General features: G+C 37.2%; 1 protein-coding gene across 2 annotated transcripts in view; it reads left to right on the forward strand.

The window, feature by feature from the left end:
• The first annotated feature begins 336 nt into the window (after positions 1-336).
• The window catches only part of TAOK1 (TAO kinase 1), a 96,473-nt gene continuing 80,034 nt past the window's right edge, over positions 337-16,775 (forward strand). The window contains exon 1 of one of the 2 annotated variants that reach the window (XM_061142964.1): positions 337-486. The gene's annotated coding sequence lies outside the window, so the exon portion shown is untranslated. The remainder of the gene's footprint in view (positions 487-16,775) is intronic. The other variant, XM_061142966.1, reaches the window with a different exon arrangement.

The raw sequence follows: 16,775 nt of genomic DNA on the forward strand, positions 1-16,775 counted from the left end.
CGCCCCGCCGCCGGCCGGCCGGCCCGGGGCCTCTCTTCCCTTTGTGAGCGCCCCCTTCCCAGGGGTGGTGGTGGTGGCGGAGGGCTGTGCGTGAGCCCGCCCGCCTAGGGGCCGCGGCGGGGGACCGAGAGGGCCTCGGCTGTGTGAGGACAGGAGGCGGCCGAGGCCCGGGCCGGTTCCCCCGAGGCGGCGGCGGCGGCGGCGGCGGCGGCGGCTCCCGGCACTTCCCCGCGCCATCTTAGCTGAGCCCAAGCGCTGAGGGCGCCTCCTCGACCCCGGTCGTCCCCTCGCCCCCCCCCCCCCCCCCCCGCCCCTTGTCGCAGAGCTTGGGCTGGGCGGCTTGCTGGGGCTCCGGGGTGGGGGGGGGCGGCGGTCTGTCGCCTGGCCCCCTCCTCCTCCTCACTCCTCGCCCTCCAGCGTAGCGGCTCCCCCGGCGCTGCAGGGGGCTGCGCCTGCCTACTCCGCCCCAGACCTGTCGGCGAAAGGGTAAGGGCACCTCTGCTTTGGGAAAGGGAGACATGGAGGGGGCGGGGAAATTCGGCCCACTCTGGCCGCTGCGCGGAAGCTGGGATGTGGGGGTGGGGTGGGGGAGGGAGACAAGGAGGGTCTGTGATTCTGTGGGTGGGGTGAGGAAGCTGGTGAGCTAGGCGCCCTCCTGTTTTGAGGGGCAAGAGCAATTGCATTCCTCTTTCCTGAGGGTCACCGGAAGGGGTGGTGGAAGGGGATGTCTCGAGGAAGGTGTGGCCCTCCTAGGGAGACAGGGTTGATGTGCACCCCGACTTAAAGGCGCGAGGTCCCCTTCCCTTCTGATCCCTCTGCTCCTCCCTCCTTGTCCTTTGTAGTGTCTGTGTATTCTTGAGAAGGGAGACTGCTCTGGGTCGTCTACTGGGTAGATTCCTTCCCCCTCCCCGGGAATTCTGTACCCCACTTCTGTAGGGGTGATGGAAGCGTTTCTTTCCCCCTACCCTTCCCCATCCTTTAGTCTGCTGCAGTGCTGCAGAAGTCCAAGGCAGTTTCTTCATACACAGGCCCGTGTATACACTGAAGGGAGGGGGAGCTGGAGAGGGAAGTAATGGCGCTTCCCTTAGAAAGGTTACCCCTTTTCCTTTGGTTTTAAATCGATAACAGTACCGGTTTAATACTCTTCCTCTGAGATCTGTCCGTGGGAAGTATATCTGTTCCGCTTGTTACTGGGGGGATATGGCCATTCAAGGGGGACCCTGCCATGTTAGGAACAGTTTTGATGGTCTCTCTTGCTCTCTCATTTGAACACTAGATTGACTCTGTATGAGCATATTGGGTTTTCGTTAAGATTCAAGTAAAATAACTTTGTTTTCTCTGATTTCCCACTTTTTTTTTCTTCCTATGACTTTTGTAGTACTTGAAGAATTATTCAAGATTATTCTGTACAGACAGGATGTCTGATGGACATTGCTTCTCCCTGAGCTGTGAATTTTTAGGGTTAATACTATTTTGTATACGTCGAAATTGGAATCTTCCCAAAATGATTAGGCTACACACCTTTCTATTGCAAATGCTTTGTTTCTTAGTGTAAGGGAAAAATAAACGTTAATTTGCCTGATTATGCTGTAGTAGAATATTCTATGGTCAAAAAGCAATTTTCCACTTTTGCTTCATGTCATATTTGTTTAAGACAAATCATCTTATCTGGTTTACAGTAGTACTTACTGGTTTTGTTTAATAGAATAGAAATAAATTTTAAAAAATGTACATTCTGGAAGTATGTTGCCAAGTTCTTCTTGTGACCAAAGAGTAGTCTTGAAGTCTGTAGTTGATACTTTTCTCTTTACTGATGGAGTGAGTTCAAAACGTTCCATACTTGAATATTCATATAATTAAATAACTTACACAGAGTGATGAAGATGGCTAAATACAGAGACCATGTCTTGACATTTTAACAGCAAGTTGTATTTAGTGTTTAAGCTTTACTTAGTGGCTGACTTGTTTCTAAATACTTCCCTGCCATCTACATTTTACATTGTCCATCGGAGCTCTTTTGGTGTTTGTTGCATTTTGAAACCCATTTTAAGACAAGGATTTAAAGATGTTAGAGGTAGTAGTAGTGTTAAGCATAAATTTAGTTTCTATCTTATTTCATAATTTTAATATAGGAGGACATGTTAATAGTATGTTAAGTCAGTTTTTATTATTTTTACTTGGCAAATGGAATTCTTGCTTTCTTTATTCTCTTGATTTTTTTATCTGAATTCATTTAAACTTAAACAGCACTTCTCATTTGAATCTTTATTTCATGGCACAATGCTGCATGTTGTGGTGGGCAGTTTTCGCGCTATGGCAAACTGACATAAAGTTTAATTCTCTATATTATGGCTTGTTGTTGATAATTAATTCATATATACTAGCATGTGTAAACCCCAGCATACTGCTTATTAAAGAGTGTCTGTTTTTGTCTTTCAAAGATGCAGAGAGAGGGTATTTATCAATAAGGGCTACAAAACTTAAGGATGTAGACAGGATATAGTTAAACTACTTGCTATACATCAGAATGCTGGAACTAAGAAGTACTCTTTAGAACAATTATAAAGAGACTCTTGTCAATAGTTGGTAGGAATTCTGCTAAAAGTGGTAAAATTATGTTCATGACCAGTTAGATAAATTCATTATTAGGGGAAAAACTGAGAGTTAGGGCAGCTGAGTTCTGATGCTGCTGTCAGAAAGAGAATACTGAGAACTGTTAGTCTGAGTTGGTTGATTCCAGATTAGTATGGTACCTCTTGTGTTTCTAAATAGTTCATCTACAAAATGGCAGTGGACATCACTTCCTGTTCTTTCACAACTGACTCTCTGAATTCCCTTTTAATGACTTAATTTTTGGCATTCTCGTATCTGATTTGCTAATTTTGTTATAATTCTCATGCTTTATAGATGGAAAAATTTGTTAGAATCAATTTGGTTTTAAAAGGTTTTATATAGAATTATCTTGACAGTAAATAAGTATCTTTCCAAATTAAAGGATATTTTCTCAAACATTTAAACTCTGAGAGGTTTTAAAGAAACATAACAATATACAGGACCAAAAGTATGAGTGAACTGAATAGAAAGTAGTTACTGTATTTTCTGTAATGTATATTTTGGGAGAACAATAGATATGCCGTTAATTGACCATGTTAGTATACACCATGCTTTCTGCATATCAAAGTATATGCATGATACTTGATCCCATGTTTTGATGCCATCCCACTAGTATGAAAGAACCTAATTACTTGCAAAATACTGGAAGAACCAAATACTCTTAACCATAAAAAGTGTAATTTAAGAATTTGCTAGTACTTAGTAGATATGGAACTGGAGGAGGGCACAGCAGCCCATTCTAGTATTTTTGCCAGGAGAATTCCGTGGACAGATGAGTCTGGTGGGTGACGGTCCATAGGGTCACAGAGAGTTGGACATGACTGAAACGACTTAGCATGCACACAATGGATATGAATACTTAGTAATTCCAGAAGTTATCTAGAGGGCCCTCTATTGGCATTGAATTTACATTTGAGATTAATCTGTTACTCAAATTACCTGGAAATAAATTCTGTTTTTCATTTGACCATTTCAAATATTACAATCATTTTATCTCTCCTCTGTATATCCTTTTGGTTATCAGTAGTCTGTTGTAATAATTGCACTCATACTAATTTAACCTTTTAGAAATTAGGAGCTTTTTTATATGTATTAGTTAAGGGCTGCTGTTCAGTTCCGGATTATATATGAATGAATCTCTTCTAAAGTGTCAATTCCCTAGTCAAAAATAAAAGTGAGATTGTTGTATTAGAGTGCCAATGTATGTTCGTCCACCTTTAGGTTTCTATACTTGTTCATGGCTGCATTATTTTTTATGTTGTTCAAGATTTCAAATTCTAAAATATAAGTGTAGGAGAAGGAAATGGCAACCTGCTCCAGTATTCTTGCCTGGAAAAGTCCATGGACAGAGGAGCCTGGTGGACTGCAGTCCATGGGGTTACATGCCTGAGCATGCATGCATGAGGGTGGAGGGAGACGGGTTGGTAGCAATAAACTGGTAGAACTAAAAAAATAGATAATAAAATGTAGGTGTAAAAAATACAAATCCATTATATTGGATTAAAATTTTTAATGATAAAAATTAATATTGAATATCATTTAAGTGTCTCATACCTTCTTAAAAAATCCACATGAATTTAAAAATTGTATGGAGGGACTAGAAACAGTTTCAATTGGGGTGTTCTGTCAACATTTGGTAACAATTATTTTTATATCAGTCTCTCTTGTTTGTGCTAGAAGAAGACTTTTTCTTCTGAAATAGAGTTTAAGGCTGCATCCTCTTACCTAGTGACAAAGTTGAGTAGCCCATAAAAGGTGGAAAGGTTTTTCACAATATAAAGTACTTGGCATGTAAATAAAGTTAATGAAAGTACAGGTTACTAAACACTTTACATAATAAATATATAGCCTGTTAAAAATATCAATGCCACTGGCATTGTTATGTAAACATAACTACATTTAATGTACCCTAACTTATCTTTAAAGTTAAGGGGATTTTTCCTTTTGATAAAATTATTCAATATGATAATTTGAATAGTATGAAAGAACTAGTATTCTTTCATACTAGTGCAGATTCAAAAATAAATGAATTACTTCATTTAAGGAAGACACATGCAAAATTCAGTTTCTGAGAAAAGCATCAACAGATAATGATATGGAGGACAATATTTGGATCTGTAGCCACCAATAATAAACTGGCGCTTAATGTATCTTAATTTCACCATTTATTAGCTGTGTGACTTCTTTATGTCACTTTTTTAAGCTTCACTTTCCCTAGTGGCTCAGAGAAGGAAATGGCAACCCACTCCAGTATTCTTGCCTGGAAGATCCCATAGACAGAGAGGCCTGGTGGGCTACAGTCCATGGGGTCGCAAAGAGTCGGATACAACTGAGTGAGTGACACGCTTCCCTGGTGGGTCAGACGGTAAAGAATCCGCGTGCAATGCAGGAGACCTAAGTTCAATCCCTGGGTTGGGAAGATCCCCTGGAGAAGGGAATGGTAACCCACTGTAGTATTCTTGCCTGGAGAATTCCATGGACAGAAGAGCATGGCAGGCTACAGTCCCTGGTTGCAAAGAGTCGTCTGAGTGACTGAACACTTTTTCCTGGTCTATAAAATGAAAATAATGTCTACTTTATAAGGTTGTTAGGTTTAAATGGGATAATCCTTATTAAGTACTTAACTTATTGCTTGATACATAGTAAACACTCAATAAGATGTTGGCTTTCACATACTGGCCACTTAATAAATGTTTACAAATGAAGATAGGGAGTCTTAATTTTTAAGAATAAATTATATTCCATAATTTTTATTTGAAGTTGGATTTGTACATTTGGAGCTCTCTTTCTCTATATATATCTGTGTATGTGTGTGTGTGTGTATATATATGCATATAACATATTTTTGAAAGAAATGGTTATAATTTCTTTTTAAAAATAATATTTATTTATTTGGCTGGCTGAGTCCTACTTACCATGTGGGATCTTCGATCTTCATTGCTGCATGCGGGATCTTTAGTTGTGGCATGTGGAATTTAGTTTCCTGACCAGGGATCAAACCCTCGTGCCCTCCATTGGGAGCTCAGAGTCTTAGCCACTGGACCATCACAGAAGTCCCAGAAAAGGTTACACTTTCTAACCAAGGGTAGCTTGCAACCTTTTTGTACCTATAATGAACTACTATGTGGTTCTGTAAGAGATTTTCTTTTTCCTTTGCTGGATGTAAACCTGTCTTGAAGACAAAATTTCCTTTCCCTTTGGTTGTTGTTGGTGTTCAGTCACTAAGTTTGTGTCTGACTTTTTGCAACCCCATGGACTGTAGCCTGCCGGGCTTCTCTGTCCTCCGCTATCTCCCAGAGTTTGCTTAAATTCATGTCCATTGAGTCAGTGATGCTATTAATATCTAACCATCTCATCCTCTGCCACCCGCTTCTCACTTTTGCCTTATTTCCCCCAGCATCAGGGTCTTTTATAGTGAGTTGGCTCTTCGCATCAGGTGGCCAGAGTTTTGGAGTTTCAGCTTCATCAGCTGTCCTTCCATGAATATTGAGGGTTGATTTTCTTCAGGATTGACTGGTTTGATCTCCTTGCAGTCCAAGGAGACTTCTAAATCTTAGACTTCTACTTCCTGAAACTCTTTTCAGTGTCACTGGATTTGAAGGAATTCAAGAAGTAGTCATGTTCTCATAAGGCATTTTCTAGTATGTTTTGTAGGTATGTCTCACCTTGAACATGCTTTATATTCCACAGTATATTAATTCAGCAAATGTTAAGTGATGATTATATGCCAACAAGACTTGGTCCCTGCTGTGGAGGAATTCTGTCTTTTCATTTTTTCCACTTCTTAAATGGTATTCTCAAACTAGATGTTCAGAGGAAAGCAAGGACCTTCCTGTGGTTGTCAGTTCCTCTAAACCAGTTCTTTTCAGATTTTAGGTTGTGACCCATTAGTGACTTGTCTATTCAATTTAGTGGATCACAACACCAGGTTTTTTTAATGAAAAAATAATGGGGAAATGTCAGAGTGTGATGTGTAAGTAAAGGTGAGCATTATAATGGGAAACTTCTTTTGGCTTTATTTTTATGAGTTCTGGGTACACAGTTAAATTGTTTTGAAATTTCTTTTTGAACCCTCATATCTGAGTATGCTTATTTTTTCTTTTTCTTTGAACAGCTCTACTTTCAGGCTCTCCTGATTCTAGTCTCTCATCTATTTGTTAGTTATGTTGCACATATTTACCTTTCCTAGGTCTCAAATCTTGTAGGGTACTGAAGACTCTGTCTAGTAAGTCCTGGGTAGGATGCCAGCTGTTTGGGGTATGATGATAACTTCTGAGGTTTTTATTTTGGGGAATATATTATCACATATCTAATGTCACATCTTACGTATGTGAGGGCAATTTCTCACCAATTGCAGAATTTATTTAAAAAAAGCAAAACTTTATTTGGAGCATAATAAAATATATTTTATTTTTATTTGAGGCATATGTAGATATAAACTATTAAGTATAACATGTAATTCAATGAAGTTTATTATTATGACTATTTAAATGTATTGAGTATGTTTGAAAAATTTCAGTGTACTTCTGTGCATTGTCTAATAATATCCTTATGTTTTGGTTGATATTTTTAATCGACTTACGATAGTAGTTGCAAGTCCCTCTAGTTTGTATTTTGGATTGATTTCTTCCAATTTATTCCCATGAAAACTGAGAAAAGTTTCAGAAAAAAGTTGATGAACAGCATTATTAAACAAGGTCAAGGTTTTTTTCCTTTTTTACACTTGGGAATTTAGTGTCACTCAAAATTGGAAAAGCCTTGTCTCTTTGCCAAAAGCATCCATAATCCTTGATTGTAATAACTTATATTAATGTGTAATTGTACTTGATAAGGAAACTTGACTCTTCAACATTGCATGGAAAACTCTGTATGGTATTTATTATAGTATTTAATATATAGAATTTAAATAAACTCTTGCTGTGTAAATGGTAGATGATGATTGTGATGTTTTATAGAGACCATCTCTTCATAGGAGTACACTATTTCAGTTAGTTGTTTCTTAACATTCAAGGGTTCTGAGTCCCGGGGTACAGTATAATGTGCTCACTTTAACATTCTTTATGTGATTGTTAACGATGGTAATTTTTCCATTACCTGGAAAAACACAAATAATTTAAACAGTAATGAAAAGATTCTTTTATCTTTAATTTCTTTCTTTTTTTTTTTCCCATTTATTTTTATTAGTTGGAGGCTAATTACTGTGCAGTATTGTAGTGGTTTTTGCCATACATTGACATGAATCAGCCATGGATTTACATTATCTTTAATTTAGATACTGACAAAATTGTTTTGTGTATTATGTATGAAAGTTCAGTTCTATGAAGTAATGCCATAAAACTTAAGGCTAAAAGGATTTTAAGAAGGAAAAGATGTGAAAATTTTCTAGTTAGGAAAGAAATGTTCTGTAGTAGAAAAACTTGAATGCTAACAGTAGAAAGTATAGAATTTGGATATTTCTTTGTTTATGTGATACTTTGATTGAACTCATTATAGATATGCATACAAATGTAGACTGGAGAAATCACTGTGTTCAAAAATAGCATGGTTTTAGGGGAAAACAAAAAATAGTGATACAAGAATTTTGTTTTGTAATGTACATTAGATACTTTGATAAGTTAGAAGAATAAGCTTTACAAGATAGTTTGTTCCTGTAGTAAAATAAGTTTTACTAAAACCCTAAATAATGGATTGTTACCAAATGAGTTTTTCTTTGGTTGAATATATAAGAAATAGACATTGTTTATTATTTAATCATCAAATCAATGATAAGGGTGGTGGGTTTTTAAATTTATTTTTTGTTTTGCTTTTGCATTTAGTATTAATAGTTTCATTTCAGGTTAGTCACTCAGTGGTGTCCGACTCTTTGCGACCCCATGGACTGCAGCACACCAGGCCTCCCTGTCCATCACCAACTCCCGGAGTTAACCCAAGCTCATTTCCATTGAGTTGGTGATGTCATCCAACCATCTCATCCTGTGTCATCCCTTTCTCCTCCTGCCTTCAATCTTTCCCAGCACCGGGGTCTTTTTCATTGAGTCAGTTCTTCGCATCAGGTGGCCAGAGTATTGGAGCTTCAGCTTCAGCATCAGTCCTTCCAATGAATATTTAGGACTGATTTCCTTCAGGATGGACTGGTTGGATCTCCTTGCAGTCCAAGGGACTCTCAAGAGTCTTCTCCAACACCAGAGTTCAAAACCATCAGTTCTTTGACGCTTTCTTGATAGTCCAACTCTCACATCCATACATGACTACTGGAAAAACCATAGCTTTGACTAGACAGACCTTTGTTGGCAAAAATAGTTTCAGTATCAGAAGTGAACTGGGTTTTGTGTCTTTAAGAAGGACCGAATGTGATTTTTTGCATTTTTTTTCAATCAACAAGAATGGACCCACATTGGCAGTTAAATGTTTTGAGAACTTTAGATAGGGATCAAATTAAGAACTTTCATTTTTATTTATCAGATTTGGAATGCAGATATTTTAACAATAAATCATTCTCTCAAAAATTTTCCTTAAGTTGAATACTTAGTCTCCTAACATTTTACAGTCTTTCTACTCTAAACAACTAAATTTAACAAGGCATCTGGTTAATTTAAGAGCCTTGTAAATACACATCTTCTTTCAACCTTCTAGGAGATGGCATGGAATATATTAGGGGAGGAATAGTGAAATAGATATACTAAGCAAACATCTAAAATGTATCTTATGATTATCTTAGAGGTGATAAATCCAGTTATCACCAATAAAATGGTTCTGTTGTTGAGATACAAAATGTTTATTAAGTAATACAAAAACTGTAATTGTTTTTGGCAATACATTGAGGTATACTGCCATTATGGTATTTTTAATATAAATTATATTGGATTAATATTAAGTGAAATGGTATCCCAAATTTTAGTTTTCTATTATTCTGCTTTATCTTATTCAGGTGGCATTGTGATATGTGATTAAAACTTTTTTTTTTTTTAAGTTTTATTCTTTTAATCCTTTTGAAACATAGTCATTAAGCTATTTGGTTTACTCAATATTTGGTCTAAGCTTAACTTAATGTAGAAATCAGTTTCAATTTAACTGCTTGAAACGCATAGATTATAGTTTATGATCTGTTGGTTTGTACTATGAAAGCATCAAATCAGAATGGTAATTGATGGAATTTAAATTTAAAGACTACCAGTGTAGCTAGTATACAGTATAGCTTTAGTATCAAAATAAGATTCTGTAATAACACATGTACTTGTTATGTATCTTTTGAGTGCTACATTCCAGGCACTGTGCTTATCAAAATAGGTTTACTGATGACATCTCTTATTATACATTTTTGAATACTGTTTGCTAGGTACTATGCTGGGATCCTGGAATGAGTACGACTTAATCTCTCCCGTTTTTTCAGTTTAGCAGGGAAACAGACTTGCAGACAAATTATATCATACAAAAACGCAGTGCAGAATTTCTCAACCATGGCAGTATTGACATTTTAGGTAGGATAATTCAATGTTGTGGGGGTCTGTGTTGTATATTTATAAGATCATTTGCAGTATCCCTGGTCTTTACCGATTAGATACCAGAAGCACTCCCTCTCCCCAGTTGTGACAATTAAAAATGTTTCCAGACATTGTCAAGTGCCCCCTGGGGAGTAAAATCACCTCTTATTGAGACTCACTGGAGTAGTGAATAACTAAGTTACAAAGAGCTGTTATTGTACAAGTGAAGGAAAGTCAAGGAATGTTTAGGTGGAGTGACCCCTTATGGGAGTGAAATATTGTATGAATCTTGAAGAAAAGTAGGAGTGGAAAGGAAATTGTATACCTGAGAGCATGAAGGAGCAATGTCTAAGAGTGTAATTACTGATAGTTTGTGGCGGTGGGCTATTTATGTTTGGAATGGAAATTCAGTAAAATGAAGCTGAAAAACTACTTTGGGGCCATGTATCTTTTAAACTATTTAATTGAGTTATAATTAGTGCAGCAAAATGCATAAATATTAAGTGTAAGCTTGTTGAATTTTGCAAATTTATATACTCATGTAACTCCCATGCACAACAAGATACGGAACATTGCCAGCATTTCTCACAGTTATTTCTTTTTTCCTTTTTTAAAAAAAAATTAACTTTTGGACTCTGTGGGAGAAGGCGAGGGTGGGATGTTTCGAGAGAACAGCATCGAAACATGTATATTATCTATGGTGAAACAGATCACCAGCCCAGGTTGGATGCATGAGACAAGTGCTCGGGCCTGGTGCACTGGGAAGACCCAGAGGAATCGGGTGGAGAGGGAGGTGGGAGGGGGGATCGGGATGGGGAATACATGTAAATCCATGGCTAATTCATGTCAATGTATGACAAAACCCACTGCAATATTGTAAAGTAACTAGCCTCCAACTAATAAAAATAAATGAAAAAAAAAATTAATCCGTGTTTTTTTTTTAAAATTAATTTAGAAAAATATTTGTCTGCACTGGGTCTTAGTTGCGGCATGCAGGATCTTTTAGTTGTGACATCTGGAATCTAGTTCCTTGACCAGGGATCAAACCCAGGGCCCCCTGCACTGGGAGTGTAGAGTGTTAGTCACTGGACCACCAGGCAAGTCCCTCTTACAGTTATTTCTTGATGGGCCATTTTTGCTGTGCTCCTATTTGATATGAAAATCATATAAAAGCAAGGGTATGAAGAAAAAAAAAAGCAAGGGTATGGTATGATCAGATTTCATTTTGAAAAGATTACTCTGGAATTACTGCAGAGAATAGATGGGCAAAAATTATACATAAAGAGGTTAGTTAGAAGGTCATTGCAGAATCCTGTAAATAAAGAGTAGCGCTCATATGATGGATTTGATTAAGGTAGAAATACTGATGGAAGTCGGTTCACTAGAGGTAGGGGAAAGGATATGTTAAGAGTGACTCTAATTTTTCAAAGAAAAGGGAAAGATAGTGATTTTGGCTTTGGTTGTGTATCAGTCAGGAGAGACAGGTTATGTAGTGGTAATAAACAGTTCAAAGATTTCAGTGACTTTTAACAGGACCAGCGTTTTTTTGCTTGACATGATGTGTATATAGTGTGGGCTGGTGGGGCATTCTGTTTGTTCTTACTATGTAGAATCTCAAATTAATGGAGGTTCCATCACACGGTTCCATGATCTCTGGCCATGGGAAGGAGACTATTGCTAATAACTCATTGGTTCTTAAAGTGTCTTTCTAGAAGAGGGTCATATCATTTTGGCTTGTCATTCATTGGCCAAAACAAGTTATGTGGTCTTAAGAGATTTCACAGAGAGGGTAAAAAAGTGCAGTATGTCCTGAAGAGGAGAACTGAAATATTTCAGCTATGATAAATAATGTTGATTTACAGCTTATTTAGTCATTTCAAAAATGAATTATGTGACATTTATGATTAGAATTTTAGTAGTAATAAGACCCACTGTTTATTGAACATTTAACTGTGTGCCAGGTACTACTTTATATGTGTGTATACACACACACACGTTATTAATTTTTAATACATGTTTTATTTAAGTTTTTCGTAACATCTCTGAAAGGCAAATAGCAAGTTGAATTTTATAGGGGGGAAACTGATGCTCTTGAAGTTAAATAGCTTAAGTTCACATAGCCAGTAAGTGGTGGAGCCAGGAGTGTCTGTAAAGCCTGAATTGTACTCTTATTTGGTTGGGTAGAAACTATTTGGCAGTAGGGTAGAAGGAGGAAAAAAAACTGATTGAATAATCAATCAAATATTGTTGATTAGACTTAATATTGTTAATTAGACTTAAATGAATTAGCAGTGGTATTCTTGTAAATAACATTTCTTGTCCAAGATTTTTGGGAAATGTTACAAGTATAGACTAATTTCACTGCCTTTTAAAGTTTCACAGATTAATATCTGCTGTGTCTTATTTATTTATTCTGTTTTTTACTGCCTTCTCTCTGGGTTCCTGCCTGTATCACTCTACTGAATCTTTTCTCTAATTTTTTTCATTCTTCTTTTAGATTTTTAAATTTTTAAATTTTTAATTGAAGGATAATTACAGTATTGTGTTGGTTTCTGCTGTACATCAACATGCATCATCTACAGGTATACATATGTCCCCTCACTTTTAAGCCTCCCTCCCATGCCTTCTCACCCCTCTAGATTGTCACAGAGCCTTGGTTTGAGTTCCCTGAGTCATCCAGCAAATTTCCACTGGCTAATATTTTACATAGGTTAGTGTGTATGTTTTCATGCTGCTCTCCACCTGTCCCACCCTCTCCTTCCTACTCACTGCCCACCAGCATGTCCGTAAGTTTGTTCTGTGTGTCTGCATCTGCACTGCTGCCCTGCAGATAGGTTCATCAGTACCACCCTTCTACATTCCATTGTTGTTGTTTAGTCACTTAGTCGTGTCCGACTCTGCAACCCTGTGGACTGCAGTATGCCAGGCTTCCCTGTCCTGTCTCCCGCAGTTTGCTCAAACTGTCTGTCGCTCCCTTCTCCCGTCCTTAATCTTTCCCTGCATCAGGGTCTTTTTCAGTGAGTCAGCTCTTTGCATCAGGTAGCCAAAATTTTGGAGCTTTTGCTTGAGTCCTTCCAGTGAATATTCAGGATTAATTTCCTTTGGGATTGACTGGGTTGATCTTGCTGTCTATATGTATTAATATATGATTTTTGTTTTTCTTTCTCTGACTTACTTCACTCTGTATAGAAGGCTCTAGGTTCATCCACCTCATTTTCTCTAATTTTTTGAGTGTGAGAGTCTTGCATCAGTTCTTTGTACATGAAATGCTAGTGTATGTGCTATGCCTTTCTATTACTCTTAGTGAGCATTTCTTTTTAGGTATGTGAATTACTCGTCATAGGGGTGTTGGTAATTAGAATAAAAGGGAGTCTAGCTGTTGAGAATAGAAAATTCAAGTTGAAAGTGAGTCAGGAGTAGGGATTTTTATAAGAAAACCTTAGAAAAGATTAAAGGAAACAAGTAACTCTGACCTGTAAAATTGTCTTCTTACCTTGGTTGGAAGAAAAGGGCTTATTTTTAGATCATCTCCTTCTTAAAAATTTGTTTTACTGGTTCTTTCTGACTTCCCTTAACTGTAGATGTCTCTTAGCACTTGATATTTTTCTTTCTCTCTCTGGTCTTCTTTTTCTCCCTATCCTTTCCAGTGCCTCTCCCAGCCCCATCCTGTATATCCAACTGCCTGTCTGAGTTTTGTACTTCTTGGTTATCTATAGGCACATCAGGTTCAACATATCTAAAAAGAACTCATCTTTTTCATTTCTTCTTGCAAAACATTTTTTAAAAAAGGTAACTTTACCAAGGGCACAACTTAGTGACTAAACAAACAACAGTTTACTTGGCAGTGAAATTCACATTTTTAACGTACAGATCACTGACTGTAACCATCAACCTAGTGAAATATAGAAGATTTTTATTTCATCTAAGAATTCTTGAACAGTCAGTCTCATTCCCCTCTTATTCTTAGACAGCCACTGATGTGATTTCTGTTACTGTGAATTCGATTTGTCTTTTCTAGAGTTATGTAGAAATGGAATCACACAGTGTTTTTGTGCTTGGCTTCTTTCTCTTGGCATAATGTCTGTGATATTTATCCATGTTGTTGTGTGTATCAGCAGTTCTTTTTTATGTTCCTTAGTAATATCCATGTGTTTTGATATACCATTAATTCACTTATTGATAGTTACATCATTTCCAGTTTTTGACTGTTACAAGTAAAGATGTTTGAAAATTTGTGTACAAGCTTTTTATGGACATTTATTTTTCAAACCTTTCTAAAGTCTTGTAACTAGAAACTGGGATTTTTTTTTTCTTTTATTCTCTTTCCTCACCTATATTCATTCATCCAATAGATCATGAGGTCATGGAGTTTCTTTTTTAAATGGTTTTACCCTTGTGTTCTCTTTTCCAAAGATCTTTAGCATTCTTGAAAAGTTTTTTAATTTTGTGAAACCTTATTTTAGGAATAGGGCATGTAAGGGTGATTGGGCAGAAGATGTCCTTGCTAAGTGAGGTTTATAGTCAGGTGGAATGCTGACTGAAACTGGGGACAGGATGGTACTGATATTGAAGTTACAGGATGGGGAAAAGGGATGTTGCTGCTGAACGCACTCCATCCCTGCCTGGTAAAGCACTGTTTCAGTCCCTATTCTTGTTGGTAGGTTGAGATTGCCATTTTTAATTTTTTGTTTTGTTGTATATTTATAGGTATATGTGTAGTGTGAGTGACGAAAAGAAAGTTCTTTTTTCATGGATATGCTCATTGCTAAGAGATCTTCAGTCAGTTACTTAACCTGGGCCTTGGCTTCCTTATCTGTAAAATGGGGATAATAATAATAGGCTTGTCACATAGGGTTGTTAAGAAGATTAGAAGCATTATTAAATGTAAAGTTCTTAGAACACTACCTGGCATATTGTGTTCTATAAGTGTTTGCTAGTATGATTACCTTAATTCTGAGTTACTTAAAAGGCTGACTTTTCCTCTCCCACTTCAGTTCCTCTTCCATATTACTGTAAGATTTATCTCCTAGCACATCACTCTTCTGTTACCTATTCAAACTTACAAAACTGCTGTATTATTTGGCAACTATTTATGTGTCTTTTTCTTTTTTTCAGTTGTGGTAAAGTATACAGACAGTAAAGTGCACAAATAAAATTTTACAAATTTATCAACCACTCGGACTAAGCTATAAAAGTTTCTAACATTCCAGAAGCTTCCTATTTGTCCCTTTCTGTTTCCACATCTGTTTTGACTTCTTTGTTGTTGAGTTGCTAAGTTGTGTCTGACTCTTTGCAACTCCGTGGACTATAGCCTGCCAGGTTCCTCTGTCCATGGGATTTCCCAGGCAAGAATACTGGAGTGGGTTGCCATTTCTTTCTCCAGAGGATATTCCTGACCCAGGGTTCGAACTTGCATCTCTTGCATTGACAGGTGGATGGATTCTTTACCACTGAGCCATCAGAGAAGCCCTTTTGACTTCTTTACCATGGGTTATTTTTGCAAATATGTCCTTTTTAAAATTGAGGTATAATTGACATACTAGTTTCTGGTGTACAACATGATTTGATAGCTGTATATATTGTAAAATGATCACTATAATAAGTTAGGTTAACATTTGTCACCATACATAGTTACAGATTTTTGTGTGTGTGTGTGTGTGATGAAAACTATGATCTACTCTTAGCAACTTTCAAGTGTGCAATACAATATTATTAATTACAGCCACCTGGCTGTTCATTACATCCCTGTGACATTTGTTTTATAATTAGAAGTTTATACCTTTTGATCCACTTCACCTATTTAGTTACCCCGAGTCCCTGCTCTGGCAACAGCCAATCTATGTATCTCCAGCTTGTTCCCTGACCCCTCCCCCACAAGTTTCCACATATAAGTGAGACCACATGGTGTTCTTTCTCTGACTTATTTCACTGAAGGTCCATCCATGTTGTCCCAGGTGGCATGATTTTCTTCTCTTTTTTGGCTGAATAGTACTTCATTGTGTGTGTGTGTATTTATGTGTATGTGTGTATCTCAGATTTTCTCTGTCCGTTCTTTCCGTGATGGACATTTAGGTGGTTTCTCTATCTTGGCTGTTGTAAATAATGCTGAAGTGAGCATGGAGATGCATATATCTTTTAGAATTTTAATTTTCTTCAGATAAATACTCAGAAGTAGAATTGTTGGATCATATGGTAGTTTTTTTTTTTTTAAGAACCTCTACTGTTTTTCATAGTGGCTACTTCAATTTACATTCCTACTAACAGTATGAAAGGGTTCCCTTTTCTCCACATTTTTGCCAACACTTCTCTTCTTTTTGATAATAGCCATTTTAACAGATGTGAGGTGATATCTCATTGTGGTTTTGATTTCTATTTCCCTGATGATTAGTGATATTGAGAGCTTTTTATGTACCTGTTGGCCTTCTGTATGTTTTCTTTGGAAAAATACCTGTTCACATCCTCTGCCCATTTTTAACTTGTATTGTATGGTTTTTTGCTCTTGAGTTGTATGAGTTTTTAAAGCTATATATTTGAATATTAACCCCTTGTCAGATATATGATTCACAGATTTTTTTTGTGTTCTGTAGATTGTCTTTATTTTGTTGTTGGTGCAAATAATTATTTTGTTTAATTTTAAGCTTATCTGTGATTGGCCCCTCCATATCTATGAGGTCTTATTTC

The sequence above is a fragment of the Dama dama genome, chromosome 5 (genome assembly GCF_033118175.1).
Source record: "Dama dama isolate Ldn47 chromosome 5, ASM3311817v1, whole genome shotgun sequence".
NCBI lineage: Eukaryota > Metazoa > Chordata > Mammalia > Artiodactyla > Cervidae > Dama > Dama dama.